The sequence below is a fragment of the Zingiber officinale genome, chromosome 3B (assembly GCF_018446385.1).
Source record: "Zingiber officinale cultivar Zhangliang chromosome 3B, Zo_v1.1, whole genome shotgun sequence".
NCBI classification, from domain to species: domain Eukaryota; kingdom Viridiplantae; phylum Streptophyta; class Magnoliopsida; order Zingiberales; family Zingiberaceae; genus Zingiber; species Zingiber officinale.
The window spans coordinates 93548839-93563433 of NC_055991.1; the positions used below are offsets into that span (position 1 = coordinate 93548839).

At 36.7% G+C, this 14595-nt stretch overlaps 1 long non-coding RNA gene and 1 pseudogene across 1 annotated transcript; one reads left to right on the forward strand and one right to left on the reverse strand.

The window, feature by feature from the left end:
* The first annotated feature begins 4438 nt into the window (after positions 1-4438).
* On the forward strand, positions 4439-4858 carry LOC121968447. The gene is made up of 3 exons (XR_006108146.1): positions 4439-4536; positions 4624-4665; positions 4810-4858. It is a non-coding gene; the product is annotated as an uncharacterized LOC121968447 (long non-coding RNA).
* Positions 4859-7991: 3133 nt separating this feature from the next.
* The window catches only part of LOC122055036, a 41312-nt pseudogene continuing 34708 nt past the window's right edge, over positions 7992-14595 (reverse strand).

Below are 14595 nucleotides of genomic sequence, written 5' to 3' on the forward strand. Positions count from 1 at the left end.
GCATCTTTGAAACAACTTATACTGCAGGTGAGGGGTACTTACATCTTTTCGCTAGATCTTACTATTATAAAGTGTAGGGAAGATAAAATCCTCCCTCGTATGCCTTAATCTCCGAGGCACCCTTCACCCGCGTACCAATCCTTGCAAAAATTATCCTCTTAGATCCTCCACTTGAAGAACTTAGAAGCTTGGACCTAGATTTCTTGATCTTGGTGGAAATCGCAAAGGGGACATGAGAGGATTTGGCTAGAGAGGAAAGGAAGAGGAAGATGAAAAGTTAGATTTTCATCTCTTCCTTTCCCTTTTATACCAAGTGGAAATTGACGCATCTCTCCACATATAATGAATTATTTCATATTGCTCATGTGATGCTTTACCACCACCTAATGGGTACTTGAACAAATCTCAAATAAGAGGTCTAGGGTTCAATCCTAGCCAGGGTCATTTATAAATATATTTTTATTTCTTTTCTTTTTGCTCTTTTGAAAAAGAGAAAATTTACAGATGTTACAGCTACTATCTCGTCATCATCATCTTCTGAGTCTGATTCTTCTTCTTCGAACTCGGGTTCAATTCTGCACTTTGTTTTTGCTTCCCGCATTCTACTTGTACCTTCAATCAAGGCAATACCTTTCTCGGTTGGAGTAGTATTAGTTTGCTCATGTAACTTAAATTCAGAAAATAGTTTGTCTAATTTAATTAATAATAAATCCTTAGACATTTTGTAAGCATCTACCATGGATGCCCACAAAGTGTTCCTCGGAAAACATTTAGTGCATACCTGATGATGTCACGATTTTCTACCTTTTGTCTGATCGCGTGGAGTCCATTCAGTAGATCTTGTATGCGAGCATGAAGCTGGCTCACTGACTCACCTTCCTGCATTTTTATATTATATAATTTATTCAAAATTAAATCACACTTATTTGCTTTAGTCTCGGAAGTGCCTTTGTGTAGCTCTATCAACTTCTCCCATATCTCTTTCGTGTTTGAGAAGGGGCCGACTCGGTTCAGCTCTTCTTTGGTTAAGCTGCATTGAAGGGTGCAGGTTTCTTTGGCGTCGGCCTTGATTTTATTCATTTAGCTGGAGTCCTAGTTCTGGCATGACATTGGTTTTCCAGTACCGTCGAGTGGAAGTTTGAGCCCTGTTTGGATAAGTATCCACATCTCGACTTGCGTCTTGAGGTGGTACTCCATCCAACATGTAAAGTCAAATTTATTTGGGTTATTCGCTCAATTCCAATCGAATGCAACTAAGAAATGTTTTGCTCATTGTTAATCTTAGCCGCAAAAGTATGACAATAAAGAAAAACTTGAATTCCTATCTTATGAGTAATACATTTCTATTAGTCTCTGATAAATGCATTTTATAGTCCTTATCTATTTTTTGTGTCAATTTTAATTATTAATTTAGTTTTACTGAAATACCTTGTATGGATAAAATTAAGTAAGATTCAAAAACTATTTTTAGTGGCTTCACTTTAGAATCTACTCCTACTCTAGCACCAAAGGAGTTCATAACGACCTGGAAAGGATGGAAGTGAACCATTCACAACTTGGATCTAGGAGTCAATATATTTATAACTTAGTGAGGGTAAATGGTCACATTTACGATCGAGTAAATTCCCACAGACCCGGTGCTAGGGGCTAGCCGAAGTGAGTCACTGTCACTCATTCCTTGTCATTGTTTCTTGCTCAGATGTACCGGTCCTATTCTTTTGAATCTAACAAATCTTGTCTAGCCATTGGTATTCATATTCAAATAGCCTTTGGTAATACTCTCTCCTGGACTAGTTCTAAGTTGGTAATACTAGTAGAGTTCAAAAAGGATGCTACTCATATTCTCTCTGTAAAATACCGAGAATAGGCAAATATTAATAAGGGAATTTTTCGGAATTTTTGGAAATTTTTCGGGAATTTTTCGGAGCTCGTATGGATGAGTTAACGGGGACAAGAACGGGGTCTGGAAAAGCCTGTTTAGGCTACCCGATTTAAGCGAGGAAAAGATTATATTTATATATCCTTTTCCTTTTTATTTCTTTATTTCTTTTCCTTTGCTTTTGTCGCCAAACCCGAGCAAACCCCGCACCCTTTCCTTCTTCTCCCCGACGCCGCCGCGCACCTTCTCCTTCGGTGCCCTAACCGCCGGCCGAGCGGTTTTCTCCTCCTCTTCTCTTCTCATTCTTCCTCCTAGAGCCGATCTCCTCTCCCCCTCATCCATGCCGAGCCGTGCGCCGATCACCGGCCACAGGAAGCCAGCACATCGCCTGTGCCCTAGCGCCTCCCGACGCCCTCTTTCTCTCCTCTGGCCGACACGACGCCGCGAGCTTCCGCCGGCCGAACCCTTCTTCCCTCTGTGCTGCCAGAGCCGACCATCATAGCCGATTTTCCGTGCCCTAGTTGGGTTCACAATCACTGACGCCAAAGACTCCCTTCCTCCTCTGACGGTGAACCTGATCGGAGGCTGAAAAAGGTGCTGGCTGGTTGTAGGTTTCCTTATCCCTCGGACTGTTTGACCTTATACTCAGGACCTGGTTAGTATAGTATTCTCCTGTTTACTTCAGATGCATTTTTATCTTTCTTATCAGGAGACTGTACGCATGATTAGTACTAGGTGTTGTTTCTTTACTTTGCATATCAATTGTACCTGCTGAGTGTTGGACTCACCCCGCCTCCATTGTCATTATTTTCAGGTTGATGCTGTCAGGAGGGAGTTCCAGTCGCTAGTCCCCACAGCACGTAGTGCTAGATCTCTGCAGACCTCGATGGTTTATATATCGTTTAGTTTTGTTTTGCATTTATTGATTATGTGTGGACTTGGTTTGTTTGGATACTTGGTTGTTGTATGGATTTTTGTGATGATGATGGATTTTTATTCGATGTGTTTTTTTTTACTACGTTCCTGCCTGGACGGCAGAAGAGGTGAGTTCGTCGGTTTTGAGCTTTACGAGTGTAGTGGAGTAGGGTGGTTTTTGAGTCAGAGTATTACTACTTTGTTTGATTATATATAACTGCGTGGTGATGTTTTATTTTGTTGTTATTATTCCAGCCGCCTGTGGCTGAGGTATTTGTGAGATGTAGAAAAGTTTCAGATTGTCCACCGTACAGGGGAGATGCTGCCGGACACTCTCCGTCTAATAGTACGGACCAACTCTGCCTCATGCTAAGCTTGATGAGGTCCCAACAACTGGGCCTCCCCAACCTCATCCCAGGGGGTGGGTGTCCGACAAGGTTTACCTTACAACGCTTCAAACGGTGTCATCTGGCATACGACTGCTAGAAGAGTTATGCTGACCGGAGTCGGAGACTCTTAGAATTCTCTGCAGGCGATCATGTATTTCTGCGAGTTTCACCCACGAAAGGGGTGAAGAGATTTGGCTTCAGAGGTAAGCTAGCTCCGCGATACATTGGACCTTTCCATATCTCGGAAAGGATTGGAGTGGTAGTTTACCGGTTGGCACCACCATCGTTCCTGGCAGGAGTTCATGACGTATTCCACGTATCTATGCTGAGGAGATACATACCCGGCCCGACACATGTACTGACAGATATCCCAGTTCCGGTTCAGCCTGACGTCACTTATGAGGAGGTTCCGGTAAGGATTCTAGACCGGAAAGAGCATTAGTTGCGGGACAAGACTATCCGACTGGTTAAAGTCGGATGACAGTATCATTTGGACGAAGAGGTTATTTGGGAGCTCGAGTATATTATCCGAGCTCGATACCCCATTTTTCATTTGAGATATGTGATTTTATTTACCGTTCAGCATTTATACTCGTTACCTGTTGTTGGTATTTGCTGATGGTAGATAATGAAATTTGGGGATCAAATTTCTATTAGTGGGGGAGAATGTAAAATACCGAGAATAGGCGAATATTAATAAGGGAATTTTCCGGAATTTTTGGAAATTTTTCGAGAATTTTTCGGAGCTCGTATGGACGAGTTAACGGGGACAAGAACGGGGTCCGGAAAAGCCAGTTTAGGCTACCCGATTTAAGCGAGGAAAAGATTATATTTATATATCCTTTTCATTTTTATTTCTTTATTTCTTTTCCTTTGCTTTTGTCGCCGAACCCGAGCAAACCCCGCACCCTTTCCTTCTTCTCCCCGACGCCGCCGCGCACCTTCTCCTTCGGTGCCCTAACCGCCGGCCGAGCGGTTTTCTCCTCCTCTTCTCTTCTCATTCTTCCTCCTAGAGCCGATCTCCTCTCCCCCTCATCCGTGCCGAGCCGTGCGCCGATCACCGGCCATAGGAAGCCAGCACATCGCCTGTGCCCTAGCGCCTCCCGACGCCCTCTTTCTCTCCTCTGGCCGACGCGACGCCGCGAGCTTCCGCCGACCGAACCCTTCTTCCCTCTGAGCTGCCAGAGCCGACCATCACAGCCGATTTTCCGTGCCCTAGTTGGGTTCACAATCACCGACGCCGAAGACTCCCTTCCTCCTCTGACGGTGAACCTGATCGGAGGCTGACAGAGGTGCTGGCTGGTTGTAGGTTTCCTTTTCCCGAGCCTAGACTTGATCTTCTGTCACGTCTCTGTACGTCGCAACACCTATTACCAGACTCTGCTACATCACCCGATCACTGTCTTGCTTGTGCCTCTTCTCCCGACATTGTTCATGCAGGGAGATCGACAAGGATTTGGATGCGAGTATAAGTAGAACATGGTGAGCATTTGTGCCTCTGTTCTGTTTCCCATTTGATTTCTGACGATGGTATTCATTTGATCTCTATATGGGGCCTAGATCTGATTCGTAGTATTTTAGCATTTTGAATTCTTGTCAAATTGATCAAGAAGTGCTTATTGATAGGGTGGCTGCAGTATGGTGGGAGATTTTTTGGATAAACTTGAGGATAGGGTAAGCATTGATTATCTAAATTATGTTCTGGTCTAAGTCTTGCTACTGGGAATTTGGACTTGAATCGGATACTAATATAGATCATATCGAATGATGGAATAATTAGGGTTCCGGGTAAATGAAGAATTAGGTTTAGCTATTTTGGTTTACAATAAAACTTAGCTAAATCATATGATTTATTACAGGATTCGGATTCAGGACGAGCACTTCACATAGAGGTTGATTAGCTCGATCTACATCGGAAGGCGGGTACCTCTTGACTTATCTTTTATGATATTGTCTTTGGATATGCATAGTATTTTATAACTACAAGCAATGAACATGTTTGTCTTTGGTATGTCATTGTTTGATATCCATAGCATGTTAGGTTTATCGCCTGTGACGTATCCGTGTTTATATCATGTGATTTATTGTCATGAGTACTGTATTACCATGAGTATCTTAGTTTCTAGAATAAGTGACATACCATGTTTTACTGAGGTTAGGACTAGGTTCTGGACTTTTGGTTTCAGTCATGTGTATCGAGATTATCTGATACTTAGGTTTTTATGCCATGACCGGCTTGTGTACCTCTATTTGTATATCACATATGATTCGTGTACCTAGACTTTGATTCTTTGATCTGTGTATATTGTTGGTACATATATTATGGAAGGGAGATATGTTTAGGATCTAGGTTGTTATACCATAGAGGACCTGTATACCCTAGATCTGTGGATTTGACTCACTGATATTGTGGTTCCCATATTATATATATGGATATGGTTATGTTGATCAGTTTATGACTATGCTTAGTGTCATGCATCATGATTGCATGCTACGCGATTGTCGGCTCCACTATGGTTGAGCACATCGCCAGTTACATGTACTGCACACCACCACTCATGGATTAGTGGTATATCAGGCAGGTGTGTGGCGGTTCTGCTGTTTGGCTCCGTTGGTTATATGACCCAGCGTGGTAGCCGGTAGACAGTTCCGCTCTGTTTGGCTCCGCTGGCATTTAGTGTAGCAGCGTAGTAGCCGGCAGACGGTGGACTCTGTTTGGCTCCGTTGGTCAGGTGACTCAGCGTGGTAACCGGCAGAGATACCTCCCCGTCACCGTGTACCGGGAGTTGAGAGCATTGAGCTCCCCCATTTATGATTTGGGGTCACAGGACAGGAGTACTCCATACTCGGTCACTCATCAGGAGTAGTGACGACAGAGTGCATGGTTGTCACAGCCCTACCCACTCGGTCTCACCATTTGTGTGTGAGATGACTGACTGGCGTCAGGGGTGACCAGGACGCATCATTAGCATCATATGCATTGATGCATTTATATTCTTATGATTGTGTTTGCTGCATTTGGTTGCTGCATTTTGGTTGGATGCATACTTTTGACCTGCATACAGGATTATTGACACTTTCGGTTTGACGACCCTTTTGTCTGGATAGGAGTTCCTGGTGAGTACAGCTTCCTCAGTTACCTTTCAATTTTGCATATTCCCTATATATATGATTAGGAAGCTGTATTCCATGTTTGTTGCTGTTAGATATATCTTACTACTCATGTCCATTGGTATTCGCTGAGTTGTTGAACTCACCCCCGTTGACACTATCTTTTTCAGGTACTAGGTTATTTATGGTGTCGCTTGGAGCATCCTGTCTGCTGGTCCCCACGTCACATCAGAAGACTTATCGGTTTCACGTATGTTTTGTTTGTTTAGCTCTGTACTCTGGTTTTATTTTTGGAGTGTTGACGTTGTTATGTGGTATTTTGTATTTATGTTATTGGTTGTGTAAGTCTAGCCGGCTAGCAGTTTTGTGTTTTGATTTTGGTACAGCCGAGTGAGTTGCTTTATTTTTAACTGCGTGGTTGTGTCAGCCAGAGGCTGAATTTGATATTAACTGCGTGGTGTTTATTTTCTTTTATTGTTATTATTCCAGCCGCATGTGCCTGAGGTATATAGTGTTTGTAGAAAAGTTTCAGATTGTCCGCCGTACAGGGGAGATGCTGCCGAAATTTCTTCGGACAGAGACTCCTCCGGGGCGTGACACTCTCTGGCTACAATGGTATCATCCACATAGACCTCCCTCCATATTCCACCCAATCTTCTTTGGGAACACTTTGTTCATAAGCCATTGATAAGTAGCACATGTCTTATTTAGTCCGAACAACATAACATTATAGCAATAAATGCTCTTGGCATAACATCTAGTCCGAATAATAGATCAAACAATCAAAAATATATAATAATGATTGTAACAACTTCTTATCAAAAAATTATATTCACTTATTTAAAACATGTGGCACATGGGGATTCCATGATTACTTTGATTTACTTATTATGAAATCAAAGATGATTCAATATTTCTCACTTAAAAAAGGTTATATTACCTTTAAATCAAAACCTAGAAAAATTTATTAAATGACTTTTAATTGACTAAATCGTATAAATTACACTTAAAATTCACAACTGAATTGTAACTTAAGCAAAAATTCATCCCATCCAAATACAATTTTTAAATGCATTTTATAGTCCCTTTCATTTTATAGGGATTCATTTTATAGTGAGTAACACATTTCTATTGGTTTATGATAAATGCATTTTATAGTCCCTATCTATTTTTTAGGTCAATTTTTATTATTAATTTAGATTTACCAAAATAGATTGTATGGATAAAATTAAGATTCTAAAACCATTTCTAGTGGCTGACAAAAAATATTATACTTGTTTAAAACACTAAAATTTTGTATTAATCCTTATTATGCTTCCTTAAATAAATATATATTGAAAAAATATATATTTAGGTTCTCTTATATATATATAAAATTTTTTTCATTCTCATTTTAGCTTTAACATTAATCATAAACTTATATAATTGATCATCCATACAATTCAATTTTGATAGAAACTAGATTGACTTATGAGCCTAATTAAGCTTGTCACCGATGTAAAATGAATGAGACAAACTATATAGATGAAGGGAGTTTAATATCTCTTTAAAAGTGCCAAAATGAAACACATTCATATTGAAATGCAATTTTATTTATTTATAGCCTCAAAGAACAAAGAGTGATTATTTCATGATAAAAGTAGAAAAGATAAAAAAATAACCTAAGGCTATAAACAATTTATAAAAGAACAAAATTATTAACTCCTTTGGAGAATCTTCTTGAACCAACGAGCTGATTCCTTCGGGAAGCGCTTTTTATTCTCAAAGTCAACATAGACAATACCAAACCTTGATGTGTATCCTAGTCTCCATTCAAAGTTATCAAGAAGAGACCATGCAAAGTACCCAATCACTGAAGCACCATCATCTATAGCTCTCTTTAGTTCAGTAATGTAGTTATGATAAAAATGTCTCCTTTGAGTATCTTGCAAGCCTTTTGGAAGTGTGACATTGCCCGGTTGATCCATGCCTATAATTTTAATCAATTAATCATGTAGTTAGATAATAAATGTAATTTCTTAAATAGAAGATGCATTAAACAAGTGCTAAATATTTACCATTTTCAGATAGAAAAACAATTGGATTGCCATAGTTTTCCTTGACATATGTCACTGCCTTATACAATCCCCATGGAACTATGTAGAGCCAATCAGAATGGGCCTAATGATATATAAACAATTGTATTCAATTAATTATAGCCTTACATTTAGTTTTAAAAAACAAAAATCTATAATATAATCTAAAAAGTTATAAGAAGGTTATTTCTTACCCTTGGTCCAATTGGTACCCCATTTCGATCATCTGAATTTATTAGTAGAACAATATTATTAGCATAACATTTTATTAAGTTTAACATTATCAAAAATAAATATTGTATATATCTTACATTTAAATTCAACGAGCCAATCATCTTGATAACTAATAGGTTTAGGATTCATTGTAGTATTATCCTTAACATAATAAGTTGTGTATTGATTAATTCCCAAATAGTCGTATGAACCTCTAACTAGCTCCACTTCATCATTAGTAAATTTTGGCAATCTTTCTTTAACAATGTCTTGAATGGATTGAGGATAATATCCATATGTCAGAGGGTGAATGAACCTAAGAAAAGTAAACAAAATTAGGTTACATTGAAAAGGTTAACCATAGTTAGATGTTGAAACCAAGAATATACAATTACTTACCATCCCACATGGAAATCTTTAGCTCTCTGAGCAGCAGCTTTATCCTTGTCAGAGTAAGTGTGAGGCTCGTACCAAACAAAATCTAGAAGAATTCCAATTTTTCCTTGTTGCTCTTTCTAAATAAGAAAAGAAAATGACTTTAGTATTATGTATATTTGTAGACTTACAATTTTAAATGAGTTTGTTATATTTGATAGCAAGAGATTTTATGAATTAGCTAAGAAAGAATTTACTATTAATACATAAACTTGTTAAAGGCATATTACTTGGTACTTCTCACGATATCTATTAACTGCTGCAGCATGAGATAAGATGAGATTATGAGCCACAATGTAAGGCTCCGTAGATGAGTTTCCTCCAAATTTGCTACCAGTAGCTCTTCCAGGGGCTTGAGAACCAGTATCAAAACCTAGAGCTGCCACCACTCTTGGCTCATTAAATGTGAACCAATTTTTCACTCTATCACCGTATCTCTTAAAGCAAAATTCAGCATAATCCGCAAATGCATCCCTAAACAAATTGATTATAAACTAAATAAAATATTTATAACATCTTTTAATAAGTTAGATTAGAAATTCTTAAATATACAGTAAGCAAAATTAATTTCAACAATATAAGTAATTATTCTATTTTACTACTTACACTATCTTCGGACTCAACTAACCCAAATACTCATTTTGGAGTGCCAATGGAAGATCATAGTGATAGAGATTGACATATGGAATAATACCTAATGTGAAGATAGAAAGGTTAAAAAAATATGAAAGCATGCCAAACTTATTTGTTTAACAATCAGATAAAAATAAATTACCTTTGAGTATTAAATTGTCAATTAGTCTATCATAATAGTCAACACCTTCCCAATTAATGGCGCCAGTTCCATCTACAAGAAAAAAGAAATAACAAATTGTTATTATTTTCAAATGGTAAGATGGTGTATATAATATTATGAAAAAGAATAATAACTTCAATTACTTGGGAAAATTCTACTCCAAGAGATCGAGAATCTATAAGCATCAAAATTATGCTCTTTCATAATGTCAATATCTTCCTACAAGACAAAACTCAAATTTTAATATATTTAAGAAAAAGATCAAATCCAATTTAATTTCATTTTAATTGTCTCCAAATATCAACAATGAGAATATCAAAAATTTGTTTTTTTTTTAACTTAATTATCAAAAATAAAGTTACATTAGGTAAGATCTTTTTAAATTATTAAAAATAAAATCTTGAACCAATGGAGTAATGATTTAAAAATAAAATTTAATATTTGATTCTTCATAAAAATTATATTTTTTTGCTTTTTGTTATTAAATTTAAAATTATTAAATAGTCAATGATAACAAAAAAAATATTCATTTGACCTTATAATGATGATACTCATCGTCTGTTACATCACCCGTTGCGTTATTTGGAATAAGACCTACATCACAACAAATAAATCAAATTCAAATTTACTTCATTATATAACTTTCATTCGAGAAAGAAATATGTAAAACTATAAAATTTAAAAGTTTAGTATGTTACCTGGAATTTTTATAAATGCATCCCAAATGCTAGGTCCTCGACCACCCTTGAGTGCCTCTCCCTCAACTTGATAAGCAGATGCAGCGGTGCCAAATACAAAGCCATGAGGGAAGGCATCACGACTTAGCTTGTGCACTTTTGAAACTAGTTTCGTATTGTTTATTTTATAACCATATACACATTGGGCTACGAGAAGTAAAATAAATAAAAAGAAAAATGTGGAGGATCCTTTAAGGTTCATTGTGGAAGAGATGTAGATACACTACGATTAGTGAAAAAAATAAGAATCAAGTGATACCTATATATAGGGGTACAATTACTAGATAAACATTGTAAGAGTTAAATGGATGAGTATAAAAGAAAGCTTGGACCAATTCTTAATGATAAGAATTCAAGAATTCAATGAATTGATTTTCAATATAAAATATCTCTTTAATTTTCTTGAAGTCTAACATTTATATCATTTATTTAGAATTTTAAAATCAACAATTATTACTATCTATTTTCTAGCATATATCACTTTCTTAAAAAAAAAAAGCAAAATACTATTTTCTAGCATTATTGAAACCCTTATTGCACGGAGTCCTCTTACCATCACTATCATAAAATAGGTTATTTTACCTAATATACTAAATATATAAATATATCTATAGTAAAAATGTTTTTAAAAAATGTTACTAATTATCTATATCATTGAAAGGTATCATCTTTTTAAAAAATATTAAAATAATATTCTAAACATAATTTTATATAAAATCGAAAGGTACTCAATTTTAAAATAGCTTTAACTAAAATTGTACTAACTAAAACTACTCTAAAATTATGTTGTTCATACCTTTAAAATAATATATCTTTATATTAAAGTAGTTTTGATCAAGATGATGCAGTTTTAATAAAAATTATTCTAAAATGGTACAATTATTTTAAAGTGATGTAATTTTGTTCGAAGTTGCTTTAAATGGAGACGCAGATATATTTTAAGTAGCAGGATGAGCATGGATACTATTTTGATAATTTTTGTTTTAAAAAATAATATTATAAATAATTAATTAAGGATATTCTTTTATTTTTAAGAATATATATTATATCAAAAACCTTCAAAATCATAAAAAATTTCATCGTGTCGATTCATGGAACTACAATTGTTTATGTAAGCTCAAACTAAATAATATGAATGTAACTAATCTAATCGAGATTGTTGCACCAATATTTTGCTGGCGTTGTTATGTTTATTGAAGATGAGAATATTATGTTTATGGAAGAAGAGATTAGGAGGAAAAAAACTATTTCTATATACATTTTCTTTTTCAATTTCTAATGCATGAGAGAAGAGAAAATATTTCAATTTTACTTACGGCAAATGACCAAAAAGCATACTTAAATTTGTGGTGTCAAAAAAAAACACATCTAACTTTCATATTTCTTAAAAGATGCATTTTTTTTCAATTTTATCTCTCTCATCAATAGGGGTGTAAATGAACCAAACCGTTTGCGAGCTATTCGAAGCTCGATTCGATAAAAGCTCGTTTAATGAGGCTCGTTAAGATAAACAAACCAAGCTCAAGCTTCGCAATATTTGGCTCGTTAACTCGTGAACACGTTCGTTAAGCTCATTAAGCAACTTTTAAATAAAAAAATAATAGTTTTGATATTAAATTTATAGATTTTACACTCTACTTATGAAAAATATAGATAAATATATTAAATTTATTTATTAGAATAAAATTATAAATTTTAATAATATTATTATAATTTTTTCTAAATATATAATTTAATTTTTAATAAATATTTAAATTTATGATTTATATTTATTAAGCTCGTTTAGGCTCGATAAAAGCTCGAATAAGCTCATGAGCCATGAATATATTCGTTAAATAAAGCTCGAGCTCGGCTTGATTATAAACGAGTCAAGCTCAAATATTCAAGAGTTCAGCTCGGCTCGACTCGATTACATCCCTACTCATCAATCACTTTGGTACCGTATTCAAAGAATAGACTTATAGTATGTAACTCCCATAAATTTCTTCTATTTAAATAAAGCAAAAAGAAGTAGAAGAAGAGAAAAAGAAATAAAAATACAATCATAAATGGTCTGGGTTAGGATTGAACCCTAAACCTCTTACTTAGAATTAATTTAAGTAGCCATTAGGTGGTAGTAAAGCATCACATTGACAATAAGAAATAATTCCTTATAAGTAGATTTTGTGGGAGGAGATGTTTCAACTTCCACTTAGTATAAAAGGGGATGGATGAGAGAAAACCCTAGTTTTCATCTTCTCTTCCTTTCCCTAGCCGAAATTCTCTTCTACCCCCTTTCAAGTTTCTGCCAAGGAACCCTAAGGCTTCAATTCTTAAGGTTTTCAAGGGGAGAATCTAAGGGGAGGGTCTCTCCCAAGGAAGTAGTACGTGCTGAAAAAGGGTTTTTGAGATTAAGGCGTTCAAGAGAGGATTTTCTTCCCTACACCCTCTATAACAGTAAGATCTAGCAAAAGGATATAAGTACTTCTCATCTGCGGTATAAGTTGCTTCGTCGATGCATGTTGTAGGATGTATCTATGTAAGTTAAAAGAAGATTCATGCCATGATATGTTTTATGTATGTTAAAGGAGATAGATGTTATAATTATAAGATGCCCTCTAAAGTTTGGGATTAAGAGCACGTTTAGAGTATTTGATTTGCTTCCCATTAAGATTTGGGACTAAGAAGCATAATCAAGTGTCCCAAGGTGCTTCCCTATAAGTGTGAGGGATCAAGTGCACACAAGGTGTTTGTTGAAATGACAAATTAGTGCAAGTATAAGAAAGAATTATTAAAAAGAAAGTATTTACTTTAAGATGACATGTACTGGACACAAGGTCCGTGGGTGGGCTCCTAGATCGCCCCTAGGCCCCTAGATCGCCTAGTAGTACCTTAATAGGTTCGAGATTAGCTACCTCAGATCTTATTAAGGATGCACGCAAAGTGGTACAATGCCGGACCCAAAGCAAGTTGATTATTATTTTCACTAGTACGTAATATGAAGTTTTCCCAAGTTCATTGTTTATTTAAGTGAAGACATTCTTATGTTTGGGAATTAGAGACTATAAGGTGTCGTTTTGATGAACTCTATTGTATGGCAAGGTTTAGGGTTTTCATTACTTGTTTTCAATACAAGCATGGTTTTATGTTGACGTCTCATGATAATCCTATTTAAAAATGTTGATGTTTGCATGATGAGTCTATTTGAAAATACATGTCAGGTAGATATTTCCAAATTATGGGTTTTAGCATGAGTAATTATTGAGTGCATGTTTTGTGTTCCTTCAAGCAGTTTTGCAAAGCATGTTTTCCCTTTTTAATGCATTGTTTTGTGAGTAGATGGTACTCACTAAGCATTGGCTTATAGATTACTTTTCTTTATACCGCAGATAAAGGTAAAGGAAAGCTTGAGTAAGGAGGGGCAGCAGGAGCAATGTTTGCTGGTGTGTGTGACGGAGCAGTGGGAAGTGATCTTGGAACTTGCTAGTGCATGAAATATGTTAGATTTTGGTACTGATGGACCTATTGTCTTATTCCACTTAGTATAAAAATGCTATTAAGAGTTGTGTATGATGAAATTGATAGTTTGTTAGCAATTATCATGTCAAAGACTCTTTCTAAAGAAATGGGAGAGAACAATAAGCCAAGAGGGAGTAAAAAGGGGAGACCCAACCTCCTTTGTTGTGCTGTGTGTGACCCCTGCACGGCCCGTGACACGGCCATATGGATTCACATGACCATCACCTTCCCCCTCTTGGCCTTGGTGACATGGTCGTGTGGATTCACACGACCATCACCAGCTCCTTTTCGGCCAGGGTGCCACGGCCGTGTAGTTTCACACGGCCGTGCACCTCTTCCTGTCGGCCGTAGTGACACGACCATGTGGCTTCACACGGCCGTGCATCACTTTTGGTCTCGGTTAAGGTGACACGGTCGTGTGAAGCACACGACCGTGCACCTCTTCTTCTCGGGTAAGATGACACGGCCATGTGGTTTCACACGGCCGTGCACCCCTTCGTCACAACCGAGGTGACATTACCGTGTGAGACACACGGTCGTGCCCCTC